The sequence below is a fragment of the Coenobita brevimanus genome, chromosome 106 (assembly GCF_032717465.1).
Source record: "Coenobita brevimanus isolate Jiangsu-jjx chromosome 106, ASM3271746v2, whole genome shotgun sequence".
NCBI lineage: Eukaryota > Metazoa > Arthropoda > Malacostraca > Decapoda > Coenobitidae > Coenobita > Coenobita brevimanus.
Window position 1 is genome coordinate 11,657,103 of NC_137059.1, and position 15,896 is coordinate 11,672,998.

Here is a 15,896-nt window from a genome sequence, read left to right on the forward strand (position 1 = left end):
CCCTCCCTCCCCTCCTCCCTCCCCTCCCCTCCCCTCCCCTCCCCTCCCCTCTCTCCCCTCCCCTCTCTCCCCTCCCCTCCCTCCCCTCCCCTCCCTCCCTCCCCTCCCTCCCCTCCCTCCCCTCCCTCCCTCCCCTCCCCTCCTCCCTCCTCCTCCCCTCCCTCCCCTCCCCTCCCCTCCCCTCCCCTCCTCCCTCCCCTCCCCTCCCTCCCTCCCCTCCCCTTCCCTGCCCTCCCCTCCCCTCCCCTCCCCTCCCCTCCCCTCCCCTCCCCTCCTGTTATCCCTTGTTCTGTACTTTATAAATTTTTCAGTCGATCTTTCCGTTAAATATTCACAAAATTCTCTCCAACTACATGCCTTCCCTTCTCTCTCTCTCTCTCTCTCTCAGCCTTCACTTCCTCACATCCCTCCATTTTTTCCTCAACATTCCGCGCTATTTTTTCTCACGGTTATCCATCTCTCTCTCTCTCTCTCTCTCTCTCTCTCTCTCTCTCTCAATATTTCCTAGATAAAGTTTAGGCATATTTTATCAGCCTCGCCTAAGCTTCACATCATGGCAAATTTGTATTTAAAACTGTGTGTAATTTTTTTCCTTTATTCCCATCAGTTAACGTTATTTTTCAGTTATTTTTCAGTTATTTTTAGTTATTTATTTCCTGTACCTCAGTGGGAGATGACGTCAGCAATATGGTGACGTCACGAGGCAATAATTCGAGGGGGGGAAATCCGTGAGGTGGAGGAGGGGGAGAGGGAAGGGAAAGCCGTATAAGAGAGGGAAGGTGGAGAAGAGGGAGAGGAGAGAAAGGGGGGAAGGAGGGATGGAGGGGAAATGGTAAAGGGGAAAAGTGGAGGGAGGGAAGGGGAAAGGAAGGAGAGATAGAAGGGGAAGCGATAGAGGGAAGGAAAAAGGTAGGGAGGGAGGAAGAGAAGGGAAGGGGGAAGGAAGGAGAGTTAGAAGAGGGAGGAAGGGATAGAGGGAAGGAAAGAGGGAGGGGAGGGGGAAGGAGGGAGGGAGGGGAGGAGTAAGGAAGGAAGGAAGGGGTGATAGAAGGGCAGCGGAAGACCGTGAGGGGGAGGGGTAGAGGACGGAAGGAGGGAGGGAAAATTGATAAGGAGAGGGTGGAGATAAGAGAGATAGGTAGGTAAATATTGAAGGAAGTGTGGAAGTAGGTGGAGGAAATGTGATTGGGAGGGAAGGTGGAAGAAAAACGGAGAGAGAGAGAGAGAGAGAGAGAGAGAGAGAGAGAGAGGGAGAGGATAACGAAAGTAAAGAAAAAGTGAGAAAGACGGAGGAAGTTAGTGAAAAAAAAAAAAAAAGGAAAATCAGAGAAAGGGCCATGGATGTTTGTGAATAAATGATAACTGAGAGAGAGCATGATGGAGCAAAGTTTGGTGGGTTGAAGCAGACTTGGAACAAACTGAATGGGATATCAGTGTGTGTGTGTGTGTGTGTGTGTGTGTGTGTGTGTGTGTGTGTGTGTGAGAGAGAGAGAGAGAGAGAGAGAGAGAGAGAGAGAGAGAGAGAGAGAGAGAGAGACGTATTTGCAGGCGTCGGTGAAGGGAGGAAGGTAGAGGAGGAGAGGGAGGAGGAGGAAGAGAAGGCAGGAGCTATGTAAGGAGGAAGGTATGGGAGAAGAGGGAAGGAGGAGAAGGAGAAAAGATAAAAATTGAGAGAGAGAGAGGGGGGGGAGAGGTAGGAAATAGGAGAAAGATAGAATTCTGTTTGGTAGGGAGAGAGGAGAGAAGGAAAGGGAGGAAGAGGAGAGAAGCTAATGGGGAGAGAGGAGGAAAGGAGGAAGTGAAAGGTAAGGGAGAGTAAGATGGATAGAATGAAGGGACGGTATGAGAAAGGAAAAGGAAAATAGTTAGGTTGAGGAAAAAGAGGGAAGAGAGAGGAAAGATATGAGGTAGAGAGAGGAAAGAGGAGAGGAAATATTAGGTGGGAAGAGAGGAGGGAAGAAGGAAGAAAAGTGAGAGGTTAGATATGGAGGAGGGAAGTCAGTGGGGAGTGGAGGAGAGGGTGGTTTGGGAATTAGAGGGGAAGGTGGAAGAGAGGAAACAGGTAATGAGAAGGAAGAGGCGTTTGGTAGAGGAAAAGAGACTGGGGAAACAGGAGGAGGGATGGAAGAGGGTAAGAGAGGAGGGAGGGAGAGAGAGGGGAGAAGAAAGGGAAAGGGAAAGAAGGTAAAGAAGGTAGGCAGAGAGAGAAGTTAGTTGGAGAGATGTAATGAGGTGGGGAGAGAGGGAGTGAAGTAAGCGGCAATGAATCAAGGTACTGTAGATGGGAAGGCAAGTAGGGAATAATGTAGACTAAGGAATGATCTAAGAATGCCGGGAATAAGATAGATAAAAATAGATAAGATGGATAGTGAGAGAAATTGAGTTTTGAAGGAAGTAGTGATCTGAGGTAGAGCAATAGAGGAGTGTATGGAAAGAGGAAGCTAACGAGGAAGATGAAAAAAAGGAAGGATGGAGGTAAGGGAAGGAAGTGGATGGAGGGAGGGATAGGAAGGAAGCATGAAAGGGAGGGAGGGAACAGAAGAGGAAGGGAAGAAAAAGAGGGCTTAAGGGAGATGGGGAGGGGAGAGGAGGGAGGGATGGGAAGAAAAATGGTGAAGGGGTGGAGAGAGGAAGGGAGGTCGGGGGGGGGAACAGAGAGGGGGGAGATGGAGACATTGGAGGGAGAGAGAAGGAAAGGACTCGGGAGATGGAAAGAGTTGAGAAGAGGAGGGAGGGAGTGAGGGAGGAAGAGGAGAGATACATAGGAGGGAGGGGGGAGGGAAGGACGCGGGAGAAGGGGGAAGGGGAAGGGGAAGTGTGGAGGAGAGGAGGGAAGAATAGAAAGGAAACGTGAGGGAGGGAGGGAAGAGAAGGGATGGAAGTTTGAGGATAAAGGAGAGGTGGAATAGGATGGAAATGGGATGGTTGGTGGGTGCGAGGGAGGGAAAGAATGAAGAAGGGAAAAGATGGAGGGGGGGAGAAGAGGGAACTGATGAGGAAGAGGAGGAGGAAGTAGGAAGGGCGAAAGAGGAAGGAGGGGGGAATGTAAGGGGGCGGGACGGAGGAAACAGACTCGGAGGGAGGAAAACGAGGAGAAAGGAATGGAAAGGGCGGAGGGGGGAGGGTAGAGGAAACAGAGTAGGAGGGAGGAAACACAGGAGGGAGAGAAGGAAGAAATGGTGGAAGGGTGAAAGAGGCTGAGAAAGTGGAGGAGAGTTAAGTGTACCTCTCAAGCTTTATAGTCAAGTTTGCCTGTTATCTTCCTTAGTTGGTTTTTAGAATATTCCATCCGGCCACTTAATTAAGGAGAAAGCAAGTGTACATAGTGTGCATTGTTAGGACGGGGTAATTGGCCTGTTGGATGGTTGGCTGGGTGGATGGTTGGTTGGATGGATGGTTGTTTGGGTGGATGGTTGGTTGGATGGATGGTTGGTTGGTTAGTTGTTGGGTGGGTGGGTAGTTGATTGGGTGGATGGTTGTTTGAGTGGATGGTTGGCTGGGTGGATGGTTGTTTGAGTGGATGGTTTGGTGAGTGGATTGTTGTTGGTTGGGCGGATGGTTGGCTGGGTGGATGGTTGGATGGCTGTTTGGGTGGATGGTTGTTTGAGTGGATGGTTTAGGTGGATGGTGGCTGGGTGGATGGTTGGATGGCTGTTTGGGTGGATGGTTGTTTGAGTGGATGGTTTAGGTGGATGGTTGGTTGGGTGAATGGGTGGATGGTTGTTGGGAAAGTTGATTGGCTTGATAGATGGATGGATGTTTGGATTGATGGAAGAGTTGATAGTTGGATGAATGATGAGTTGGAAGGTCGATTGCTTGGATGGATGGATGGTTGTTTGGAAGGAAGACTGGCTGGTTTGATGAATGGTTGGATGTTTGTTGGTTGGTTGGTTTGGTGGATGGATGATGGTTGGATGAGTGGATGGAAGCATGGATGGATGGGTTGTAAGTACGATTGTAGCCATACTGTAGTAGTAATAGTAGTAGTAGTAGTGAACCCAGTGGACTGCAGGCTGAAGTTACATTTTTCCTGCAGCTTTGGGGGATAGGGATGGAACTGAGGGACGTTTGTCTCACCAGGCAGCGGATCCACCTGGCCATATCAGTGCCACCACGTGAAGGCGCCCTCCCTCCAGCACCAGCCATATTGTAACTTCCAAAATCGCAAGTCTGTTACCTGGGCTTGAGGCAAATTTAATTAAGGGAACAGCACGTAGACATAATTGGCTTGTTTGTACGGCTTAATTGGATGGTTGGCTAAAGGTTTGGACTGGTGGATGGTTGGGTGGAAGCGTGAGTGGTTGCGTGGTTGATTTGGAGGTGAGTGGTTGCTTGCTTTGAGGGGTGGATGGTTGCTTGGTTGGTTTGAAGGGTGGATGGTTGCTTGGTTGGTTTGAAGGTGAGTGGTTGCTTGCTTGGTTGGAAGGGTGGATGGTTGCTTGGTTGGGTGGGTGTATGGTTGTTTGGTTGGTTTGAAGGTGAGTGGTTGTTTGGTTGGTTTGAAGGTTAGGGGTTGCTTGGTTGGTTTGAAGGGTGGATGGTTGCTTGGTTGGGTGGGTGTATGGTTGCTTGGTTGGGTGGGTGTATGGTTGCTTGGTTGGTTTTGAAGGTGAGTGGTTGCTTGGCTGGTTTGAAGGGTGGATGGTTGCGTGATTGATTTGAAGAGTGGGTGGTTGCTTGTTAAGATGCTTGGTTGATTGGTTGCATGGTTGGTCGTTAGGTGGAGTGATTGATGTAGTGGTTGCTTAAGATGCTTGGTTGATTGGTTATATGGTTGTTTGGTTGATAGAATGGTAGTTACGTGGATGGTATGTAAATTTAATAGAGGGTAAGTTGAAGGATCAGCAGATTGATTAAAGGATTGGGAGTTTGGTAGGAAGGGTGGTTGGTTGATTGGTAGGATGGGTGGATTGGTAGGATTATTGGTTGATTAAGACAGCAGGTTGATTGTAAAGACGGCACGTAGATCAGTTGATAGATTGGTTGATTGGTAGGAAGTTTGGGTGATTGGTAGGTCGGTTGATTGGTAGGAATGTTGGTTTATTGGTAGGAGCACTGGTTGATTGGTAGGAAGATTTGTTGAGTGGTAGGTTGGTTGATTGGTAGGAAGTTTAGTTAAGTGGTAGGTTGGTTGCTTGGTCGAAATGTTGTTTGATTGGTAGGAGTTGGTAGTAGTAGTAGTAGTAGTTGTTCCCTAGGTAGTCTGGCCGAACAGCCCCGAGTCCCTTAGGAAGGCCACGGCCGAGACCGGGCTTTCCCACAGAGCTCTCAAAGGGTGTATGTTGTGTTGTTGGTGTAGGTGATTGTGTGCAGTGCAGTCTTCCATAATGTGCTTAATAGTATGGGATGCTGTGTTGCATCCTGGACAGGCGTCAGCGATGGAGTCATCCAGCCTCCTCTGGTAGCTTAAGAGGGCTGGATGATGCCCACATCTCAGCCTAGCCAGGTGGACCCTGTCTTCACGAGGAAGGTAGGATTCAGAGGGGTGGATATCAGGAGGCCGTGCATGCAGCTGTGTGTTGTCTTTGAGTGCCTGAATGGAGCGGTGAGTGATCTGAGTATGGATATGCTTCTGGAAGGTGGTTTGAGGCGGGCGAGGAGACCCAGGGGAGGAGAGATGACAGTATTTGTGTATAATATATTGTGCTGGGTGTTGTTTTGATATTCCTTGGTGTGTATGGATGTGTTGCCATGTAGTGTAGTGGATGGTGTAGGTTTGTGGAGGCTGTGGCAAGAATTTGTGTGCCTCTCATGTCAAGATGATCCTTGACTTTGAAGACTTTGGTTTCTTGGTGTAGGTGTAGTAACTGTGCATACTGTCATTATTTTTAGGGCCTTGTTCTACATGGTCTGTAGAGTGTTGTGTGTTTTAGTGAGGTTAGAAGCCCAAGCGGGCTTGCATAATTCATCACTGAACGTGTATATTGTTTGTATACTGTGGTGGTGGTTTCTTTGTTGTGTCCAAATGTTGTATGGGCAAGTGACCTTAGGGCGTTGAGTCTCGGTGTTAATTTGTTTTTAATGTTTGTGATGTGTTGTTTAAATGACATTGATGTATGTTATACCAAGGATTTTGAGTGTGTGTGTGTGTGTGTGTGTGTGTGTGTGTGTGTGTGGTAGGGGAGTGTTGTTTATGGTGAGGTGTGGAATGTGACTATGTTCTGCTGTCCAGTTTGTGAGACGGGTCACTGTAGATTTGGCTGGGGCTATTGTGAGTCTGTTTGTGGTGAACCACTCGTGTAGTGTGTTGAGGTAAGGTTGGAGGATGTGTGCAGCTCTGTTTGCATTTTGGTGTGTACATGTAAGTGTTCTGTCATCTGCATAGGTAGCAATGTGTATCTGTGGTGTGTGGGGAGTGGATATGTCGTGCATACAGTATATAGGTTAAAGAGTGTAGGGTACAAAACAGATCCTTGGGGGACGCCGTTTGTGAAGTTTCTGATGTTCGAAGACTGACCGGCAATGTTACATGTGTACATCTGCCTGCTAAGTAGTTTACCAGCCATCTTTTTGTGTTCTTGTGCATGCTGTGTTGAATATTTTGTTTGTGAGGTTATGGCGGGGGATGGCATCAAAAGCTTTGCTATTGTCTAGTGTGACTAGAAGTGTTCTGTGTGGTGGCCTAGCTGAATTGATGCCATCAAAAACTCTTTGTGTAAGGTCTGTAAGAAGAATGTGGATTGTAGCGGCATAAAACCATGTTGTGAAGGGGCTAGGGGGATGTGAGGTGTAACTAATTGTAATACCAGTCGTTCAGTGACTTTGGAGGGGGTGTAGAAGAATGTGATGGGGCTGTGTGAGGAGGGTAACGTGGGATCTTTGTTGGGTTTAGGGATATTGATGATAGTACCATGCTTCCAGATGTTGGATATTATGCTGTGTGAGTAGCTGTAGTTTGATATGTTGGTGAGTGCTTGTATGCCTTGTGGGCCAAGTTGTTTAAGGTGTATGTTGCTTATGTTGTCTGGTCCACAGGCAGATGAGTGCTTAAGGTTGTTAATGATGTGTTTCGTCTGGCTGTCAGTGAAAGGTGCGTAGTCTGGGTCTGTGGGGAACAGTCTCTTACGTCGGATGACACGTCGGTCGTCGCAATGGGGGTTTAGATGGCTGATGTGTGAGAAGTGATTGGTGAGAGTGTTTGTTTGTTGTTTGTTTGAGGGTATGGTGTCTGTTGTTGTGATGGCAGCGTGTGATTGTGTAGAGTTGCTGTTGGAGAGTGTGTTGCTGTTTTGTGTTTTGTAGAGTTTCCTGGTGTTTGTTTTGTGATCAAGTGTTTGGAGATAATTTTTCCACATTAGTGTTTGCTGCTCTGATGTTTTATTGTTTACTTGAGTGTTGAGTTCTTGCATTTGTTGTACGGTGTCTTGTGTATGGGGTGTTGGTAGATTGGCATGATTGTTTTGAATAGGGTCCGTGGTCAGTTGATTGTTTAGATTGTTTGATTGATTAGATGGTTCAGTTGATTGTTGAGACTGGTTGACTGATTATTCTCCTGTTTCCTTGGTTGATTGCAGGATTTTTCAGAGGTTTTACCATAATTCATTTGGCAAGGAGATTGATTTGTTGATTCGATGTTAATAACCAAGCTCGTATCAACTGAGTGAAATCGTCTGGGAATCTAGAAGAGTGGTAGAGTTATCCGAATCATGAGAAGGGGGGAGGACTAAGAAGTGGAAGGGAGGGAGGGAGGAAGAGGAAGGAAAAGGGAAACGCCTTTGACTCAAACAGCTGAATAAAATCGTCCGGAAAGGTAGATTGATGCGAAACACGTGGCCATAGAAGACTTAATTGAAGATATTGAGAGGGGTTGATTAAGACGCTTTATAAATAGGCAGCTGAGGAAATAGATACATGGAGAAACACGTCGATAGATAGATTTGCACTTGGATAGATAGCATGATAAGCAGGGAGAGGCGATTGTTAGATGCGTGGTTGAGGATACAGGTAGATATGAGTATAGATACATAGAGGTGAATAGATAGGCAAATAGTTACTTAGCTAGACGGATAGATACATGTGCGAAGATAGATAGTGATGTTGGTGTAGCTATTGGAGGGATGTTGTTTATTCAGAATGTGTGTGTGTGTGTGTGTGTGTGTGTGTGTGTGTGTGTGTGTGTGTGTGTGTGTGTGTGTGTGTGTGGCGGCAGAATTGTCTGAGAACGGTATTTATCTGAGAGAGAGAGAGAGAGAGAGAGAGAGAGAGAGAGAGAGAGAGAGAGAGAGAGAGGTTGGTCACAGTTGCATACTTCTACCTCCCTCCCGCCTCAACCCCCTTTCCCCTTCCCCTCCTTCTCCCCCTCCCCCTCCTTCTCCCCTTCCCCCTCCCCCTCCTTCTCCCCCTCCCCCTCCCCCTCCTTCTCCCCCTCCCCCTCCCCCTCCTTCTCCCCTTCCCCCTCCCCCTCCTTCTCCCCCTCCCCCTCCCAGCCTTCCTCCTCACAGTTATTCACGTTGTTTACCTCACCATTTTTAGTTTATTATTATTATTATTATTATTATTATTATTATAACTACTACTACTACTACTACTACTACTACTACTATTACTACTACTACTCTTACTACTACTACTCTCACTACTACTACTTCTGCTACTACTACTACTACTGCATTGTTTTATTCAAATTCAAGTTATCCCCTCTTGATGAAAGTTTTTTTTTTTATGCTGAGAGAAAGAAACCGGAGGCTAGAAACACGAGAAGGCGTTCCAGGAAGAGAGAGAGAGAGAGAGAGAGAGAGAGAGGTCCATTCGGAGCTGCCTGAACACATTGCGTGTAAAAGCCTGGAGGTCATAGGCAGAGGGAAACACAGACGAAGTATGAAAATCGTCCGGATATAGAATGTAACTGCCAGATGATTTTTCTCATCTTCGTAAAGCACCTGAGTAGTGGAGGGATTAATGAAGGCTGTATCTAACCCCTCCTACTTCTAAAGCTGTGTCTTGGGCTGAGGGAAAGCGTCTGGAGATAAAATGAAGAGAGAAATACACCGTTGAACTAAACTGCTTTATCTCTTCTATGGGAGAGATCTTTCCCAAGCTGAGGAAAATCGTCTGCAGGCGAGAATGACAAAAAGAGGACCTAGGATGTGAAGGGAATGGCCTGGGAGAAGACTGGTGTTGTGTGTGTGTGTGTGTGTGTGTGTGTGGAAGAAAGGAAGGAAGCGGGAAGGGGGGGAACTAGGGAGAAAGGTCAAGGAAAAAGGGAAGATAAAGAGAATGTAGGGATGGAAGCAGACGTAGATAAATAGACAGATATGGAGAGACAGACAGAAAGTGAGACAGCGATACAGTAAAGGAGTGGGTGGGGATGTTGGACATACTGACAGGCAGACAGACAGAGAAGGGGGATGGGGGTGGTGTTAGATAGATACAGACAGGCAGACAGACAATGAGAGATACAGACGGACAGAGATTGAGAGAGAGAAGGGAAAGACAAAAATATGAGACAACAGGATATACAATGAGTCAGAAGGGGGTGGATGGGGATATTAAGCAGAGAGAGAGAGAGGGAGAGAGAGAGAGAGATGCAGACAATGAGACAGAGAAGGGGGGTGGGTGGGGAGGTGGGCGTGGGATCCTGTGCTGTACGATACGTTTTCCGTCCCTCCCCGGCAGCACAGGTGAGGTAGGGCGGGTTGTTCGTAAGCTTCCCGTCTCACCTGCGCTCACCCGTGTCGCTCCAACTACTAACTTTTCGCTCAACTTTGCCTGCCATCTCGGTGCGTTGTTTCAAGGGGATAAAAGTTCGCCTGGAAACTTTGACGAGAGGAACGGGTACTTGTTTGAGGGTTTGGTGTTGTGGTTTGTGGGTGGAAAGGTGGGGGTGTTTGTGTGTGGAGTGATGCAATATGGTGTGGGTGGAGGGGCGGTGGAGAAATATTGTGTTCCGCGTGTTCACTCTTGGTTATGATGTCAGAAAAGCCCACACGTGTACCTGGAATTACCTGGAGTTACCTGGGTGGATTAAGTGGACGAATTTATTTACCGTGATTATTTAACCTGGGATGAATTTACCTTCTGTTAATTTACACCTATTTGATTTACCTGTGACGAGTTGAAGTTACCTGTGATGAACTGAAGTTACCTGTGTTAAAGTTACCTGTGATGAAGTGAAGTTACCTGTGATGAAGTGAAGTTACCTGTGATGAATTGAAGTTACCTGTGATGAAGTGAAGTTACTTGTGATGAAGTGAAGTTACCTGTGATGAACTGAGGTTTCCTGTGATGAATTAGTTACCTGTGATGAAGTGATGTTACGTGTGGTGAAGTAAAGTTTCGTGTGATGTCTGTGATTAAATTATTTACATGGAATTAGGCTGTGATAAATGTAATCTGCCTGTGATAAGTAAATTATCTTTGACATGTATTACAAATGAGGAGTTGGTTTACACTAAATATTCAAGTGATGTCATTTACACGTGAACTGAATTTACAAGAATATTTGTTTACCTGTGTTATGTGATTAGATTATTTAATTGTGATAGATTTGAATTTATCTTAATTTATTTTTACCTGCAAGTTACCTGTTGATATATATGTGATTTATATACCTCGTTACCTGTGAGGAATACACCTGTTGAGTATACACGTGCCTTGAGTTAACCAGTAAGGAATTTACATCTTTACATATGAATTGTGGTGTATATATGAAGTTAATTGAGGAGCTTGTATGTTGGAATTACACGTGAATTATTTACCTCTGTTACACCTGAATTATTTACCTGTGTACAAGTGTTCTCACCTGATATCACCTACACAGGGTATTGGGAACTTTGATGTGATTTATTTAAAGTGTATAAGTGATTGAGAGGTGATTTCTGTGTGCAATTAATGGGAATGCTAAGTGATGTCTGTGGAGGCAATTTGCTTGATTTAACACCTGGTTTATTATGATTTTTATGATTATTATTATTATTATTATTATTCTTCATCATCATCTTCTTCCTTCATCATCATCATCATCATCATCATCATCATCTTCTTCTTCTTCTTCTTCTTCTTATTATTATTATTATTATTATTATTATTATTATTACATTCTTGCCATAACCAGACAAATCTTCTTCAGTTTAGTGGAGACTTTTAGAGCTTGAGAGCATAGACAGAGCTTTAAGTAATCCAGAGAGCCTTCCTAAGTCAGACATAATTCGCGTGGTGTCAGCAAGAATAAGACCTCACCGTATTGAAAGGGTTAAGGAGGAAATGAAGTGACATGGTGATAGGATTGTGTTGGGTAATGACGTGATATAACCCTAACACTGATGGTGGGAAGTGGCTGTGGTTAGGATCTACAGTGCATGAGGTATTAGTTATAGTGCTGGAGGGGATTCTAACACGTCTAACACACTCACATCTCACACTGCCACACCACACACTACAACACCACACACTGCCATACCATACACTGCAACACCACACACTGCCACACCATACACTACAACACCACACACTGCCACACCACACACTACAACACCACACACTGCCACACCACGCTGTGACGCCTCGTTACAGCATCTCACACTGCTACACCACACACTGCCACACCACACACTAATACACCTTACACTGATACACCTTACACTGATACACCACACACTACTACACCACACACTCCCACACCACACACTGCTACACCACACACTGCCACACCACACACTGCCACACCACACACTGCTACACCACACACTGCCACACCACACACTGCTACACCACACACTGCCACACCACACACTGCCACACCACACACTGCCACACCACACACTGCCACACCACACACTGCTACACCACACACTGCCACACCACACATTGCTACACCACACACTGCCACCCCACACACTGCCACACCACACATTGCCACCCCACACACTGCCACACCACACATCACAGTGCCACACCTCAGTCTCATGCCACACACTGCTACACCCTGCGCAACCACACCCCACACTGCCACACCACATACCACACCACCAACTACCACACACTGCCACACCTCACACAACCACACTTCACATTTCACACTACCACACTTCACACTGCCGTACTACACACTGCAGCACCACCATCTTTTATTGCCCAGACACTTATTCCATCATCCTCAATAACAATACAGACAATGGATTGCAGAAATTGAGACGATGGCTGATTCTCTTCGTGTGTGTGTGTGTGTGTGTGTGTGTGTGTGTGTGTGTGTGTGTGTGTGAGAGAGAGAGAGAGAGAGAGAGAGAGAGAGAGAGAGAGAGAGAGAGAGAGAGAGAGAGAGAGAGAGAGAGAGAGGATGGGTTTACATCTGATGGTCAATTGAGGGGGGGGGGTGGATAGATGGGGGGATAGGGATGGAATGAGAGGGGTGAGGGAAGGGAGGGATAGGAATGTGTGGTAAGGAATCGGAGAGAATGTGGAAGAGAAAATTGTGATAAAGAAGAAAGTGGAGAGTGGTGGACTGAGCGAGAGAGGAGAGAGAGAGAGAGAGAGAGAGAAAGAAAGAGAGAGAGAGAGAATATAATAGGAAGTAAGGGACACCAGGTGATGAGAAGGGGGAGAGAAGCGGATCAAGTTACCTCCAGACCGCAGCACGAGTGGAGGAAAGGAGAGAAGGGATGGATGTAGGGGAGGTAGGGAAGAGTGGGAGGAAGGGGAAAGGGGAGGAAGTTGGGAGGGAGAGGAGGGAAAAAATTATAGGGAGATACGAAGTGGAAGGAAGAAGTGGGCAGGAAGAGGGAAGAAGGGAGGAGTGGGAAGAGAGAGGGCGTGATGAAGAAGGATGGATGGAGGGGAAAAATGGAGGCAGGGAGAGAATAAGAGAACTGAGAATGAATGGTTTGGAGAAATGGAAGGTAGGAGGAAGAGGAGGGGAGGTGGAGAAGAGGGAAGGAGCAAGGAATACAAAGGAATACAGACAAACAGATTAATAGGTAGACTTACAGATAGCAGAGCAGAGAAGGGAGAAGGGGAGGAATGGAGAGAAGAAAAAGGAGAGGGAAGGAGGATTAAGATGGAAGGAAAAGTTAGGCACGGGGAGGGAGGAATAAAGGAAGGAGGGAAGAGGTATGGAGAGGACGTAGGAGAGTCAAGGAAGAAAAAAATAAGTGATAAAATGTGGACAAAGGTAGTGGAAGAAGCAGAATAATGAAGAAGTTTACCAGGACAGCAAAGCGTATTGATTGCAGGGAATGGATAGGGTGATATTGTTTATAGCTGTCTTCATCTAAGGGAACTGGGTCACTGGGTAATACTAAGGTGTGGTGACGTATATGAGAGAGGGAGGTGTGGGCTGGGAGCAGGGCAATGAAATGGCGGGGGACAGGATGACAGGGAGGCGATTTGTTTGTGGCCACCCCTTATGGGATTAAGGCGTCTGGCGATAGATAGATAGATAGGTTATGTGGCCCTCGTTGAGCTTTAGTTATGTGCTAGGAATGAGTCTCCTTGGTTACTATTTTTACTCTAACTGGGCCTAAAATTGCCATCCCTCCACCTTGAATACCGAGTTGTAACTAAAGCTCATTATTAGCCTATGGTGCTGGTCACGAAGAAGTGTAATGGACAGGGTGTAGAGGCGAAACATTATCTTTTTCTGAGCTTCGAAAAACTAGGCTGCAAAAGGACGACTGGGCCAAGTTTGGGTGAAAGAACTGTAGTAAAATATATTCTTTAGTCAGACCACACCTGGCCATCACCTGAACTGGCTGGGGTAAGGGATGTTTGTGAAGTGGAAATGAACAGACTTAGAGAGAGGTTGTAAGGGTTGGTTGTGAGGTGAAGGAGAGGGAGACTGAGATAGATGCGAGGGTATATATGAAAGGTAGGTTGGAGGTGTGTCGTGGAGACAGGGGTCGTTACTGAGTAGGGAACAGAAATACCTTGTAATTCATTTATTATACATCAGATAGACGACAAAAAAATCACGTAGGCAGAATGATACAAACATACATAACATACATAACACGTACATACATATACATACATACATACATAACATACATAACACGTACATACATATACATACATACATACATAACATACATACATAACATACATAACACGTACATACATATACATACATACATAACATACATAACACGTACATACATATACATACATACATAACATACATAACACGTACATACATATACATACATACATAACATACATAACACGTACATACATATACATACATACATAACACGTACATACATATACATACATACATAACATACATAACACGTACATACATATACATACATACATAACATACATAACACGTACATACATATACATACATACATAACATACATAACACGTACATACATATACATACATACATAACATACGGTTCTCATAACACACAATACATACATACAGAAGATACAGTACATCCATCCATACATAACATACTTACATACAAATATACATACATAACATACATAACATAACATACATTGATTTATTTCATGAGTAGTGGTAGAGCTGGGCGAATGTTACAATAAAAAAAAAAGATTGTTACAAGAGATAATTTTGGGGGGTAATTACAGCTGCGAGACTAATTGACCCCATGCATAATTAGGCAAACAGGCAGTTGGGGAGGCATTGCATGGTGGTAATTAGGGAGGTAAATAATGTAGGGAAGAATGGGAAGTGAAATTTTGGGTCGTGTTTTCGTGTGTTACGGGGGCGGCCCAGTCAGCGTCTCAGTGTACCCTGTATCACCCGTTTTCTACACTGACACACCCACGCCCACACCAGCAGACGGAGCATTCCCCATAAGATAAAGTTAGGTGAATTTATGTTACCCTGTGTCAGTTTCCTACTCCCACTGCCACACCCACGCCCACACCAGCAGACTCAGCCCTCCCCACAACACAAGATAATGCTAGGTGAGAGTCTGTTGTGTAGTGCTGTTTGTGGAGCTCCTTATATCACTGTGAAAGAGCAGTAAGACGCCTTCATAAGCTTCTGAGTATACGATCTTGATTACAAAATTAGAATGTGATGAAAGAAGGATGCCAGATGTGGTGACAGAATGCAAGATGTGATGATAGAATGCAAGATGTGATGAAGGCTGCAAGATGTAGTGAATGAAGGATGCAAGATGTGATGAAGGAAGGATGCAAGATGTGGTGAATGAAGGATGCAAGATGTGGTGAATGAAGGATGCAAGATGTGATGAAGGAAGGATGCAAGATGTGGTGAAGAAGGATGCAAGATGTAGTGAAGAAGGATGCAAGATGTAGTGAAGAAGGATGCAAGATGTGGTGAAGGAAGGATGCAAGATGTGATGAAGAAGGATGCAAGATGTGATGACAACGATGCAAGATGAATGCAAGATGTGATGAAGGAAGGATGCAAGATGTGATGAAAGAAGGATGCAAGATGTGATGAAGGAAGGATGCAAGATGTGATGACAGAAGGTTGCAAGATGTGATGAAGGAAGGATGGAAGAAGAGTGTTGGAGGATGGAAAAGGAAGTAGAGAGGAGCGTGAAAAATTGATGGTAGAAGATGATAACGAAAGGGTTAGTTGTTGGAGAAGTGAGGGAGAAATGAAAGATGTTAAGAGTATGCAGGGAGAGGGAGAGAGAAGGGAAGGGAAGGAAGAGGGAGGCAGTGGAAGGAATAGAGAGGGATGGGAAGGAAGAGGGAGGCAATGGAAGGTAGAAAGAGGGAAGGGGAGGAAGAGGGAGGGAAGGAAAAGAACTGGACGTGAAGGGAAGAGAGAGGGAGGGAAGGGAAGGAAGGAGAAGGCAATGGAAGGAGGAGAGAGGGAAGGGAAGGAAGAGGGAGGGGATGAAGGAGCGTGGAAGAATCATGAAAGGAAGAAGGAAGTGGGGTTGAGGAAGTAAGTTATGAAATAAATAATGGTAGGAAAACGGAAGAGGAGGAGGTGGTAGGAGAGGAGGG

At 45.8% G+C, this 15,896-nt stretch overlaps 1 protein-coding gene across 6 annotated transcripts in view; it reads left to right on the forward strand.

Annotated features, from left to right (window-relative positions):
* Positions 1-9,653: 9,653 nt before the first annotated feature.
* The window catches only part of LOC145416522 (uncharacterized), a 294,640-nt gene continuing 288,397 nt past the window's right edge, over positions 9,654-15,896 (forward strand). For all 6 annotated transcript variants that reach the window (XM_080285482.1, XM_080285485.1, XM_080285481.1 and 3 more), the window contains exon 1: positions 9,654-9,719. The gene's annotated coding sequence lies outside the window, so the exon portion shown is untranslated. The remainder of the gene's footprint in view (positions 9,720-15,896) is intronic.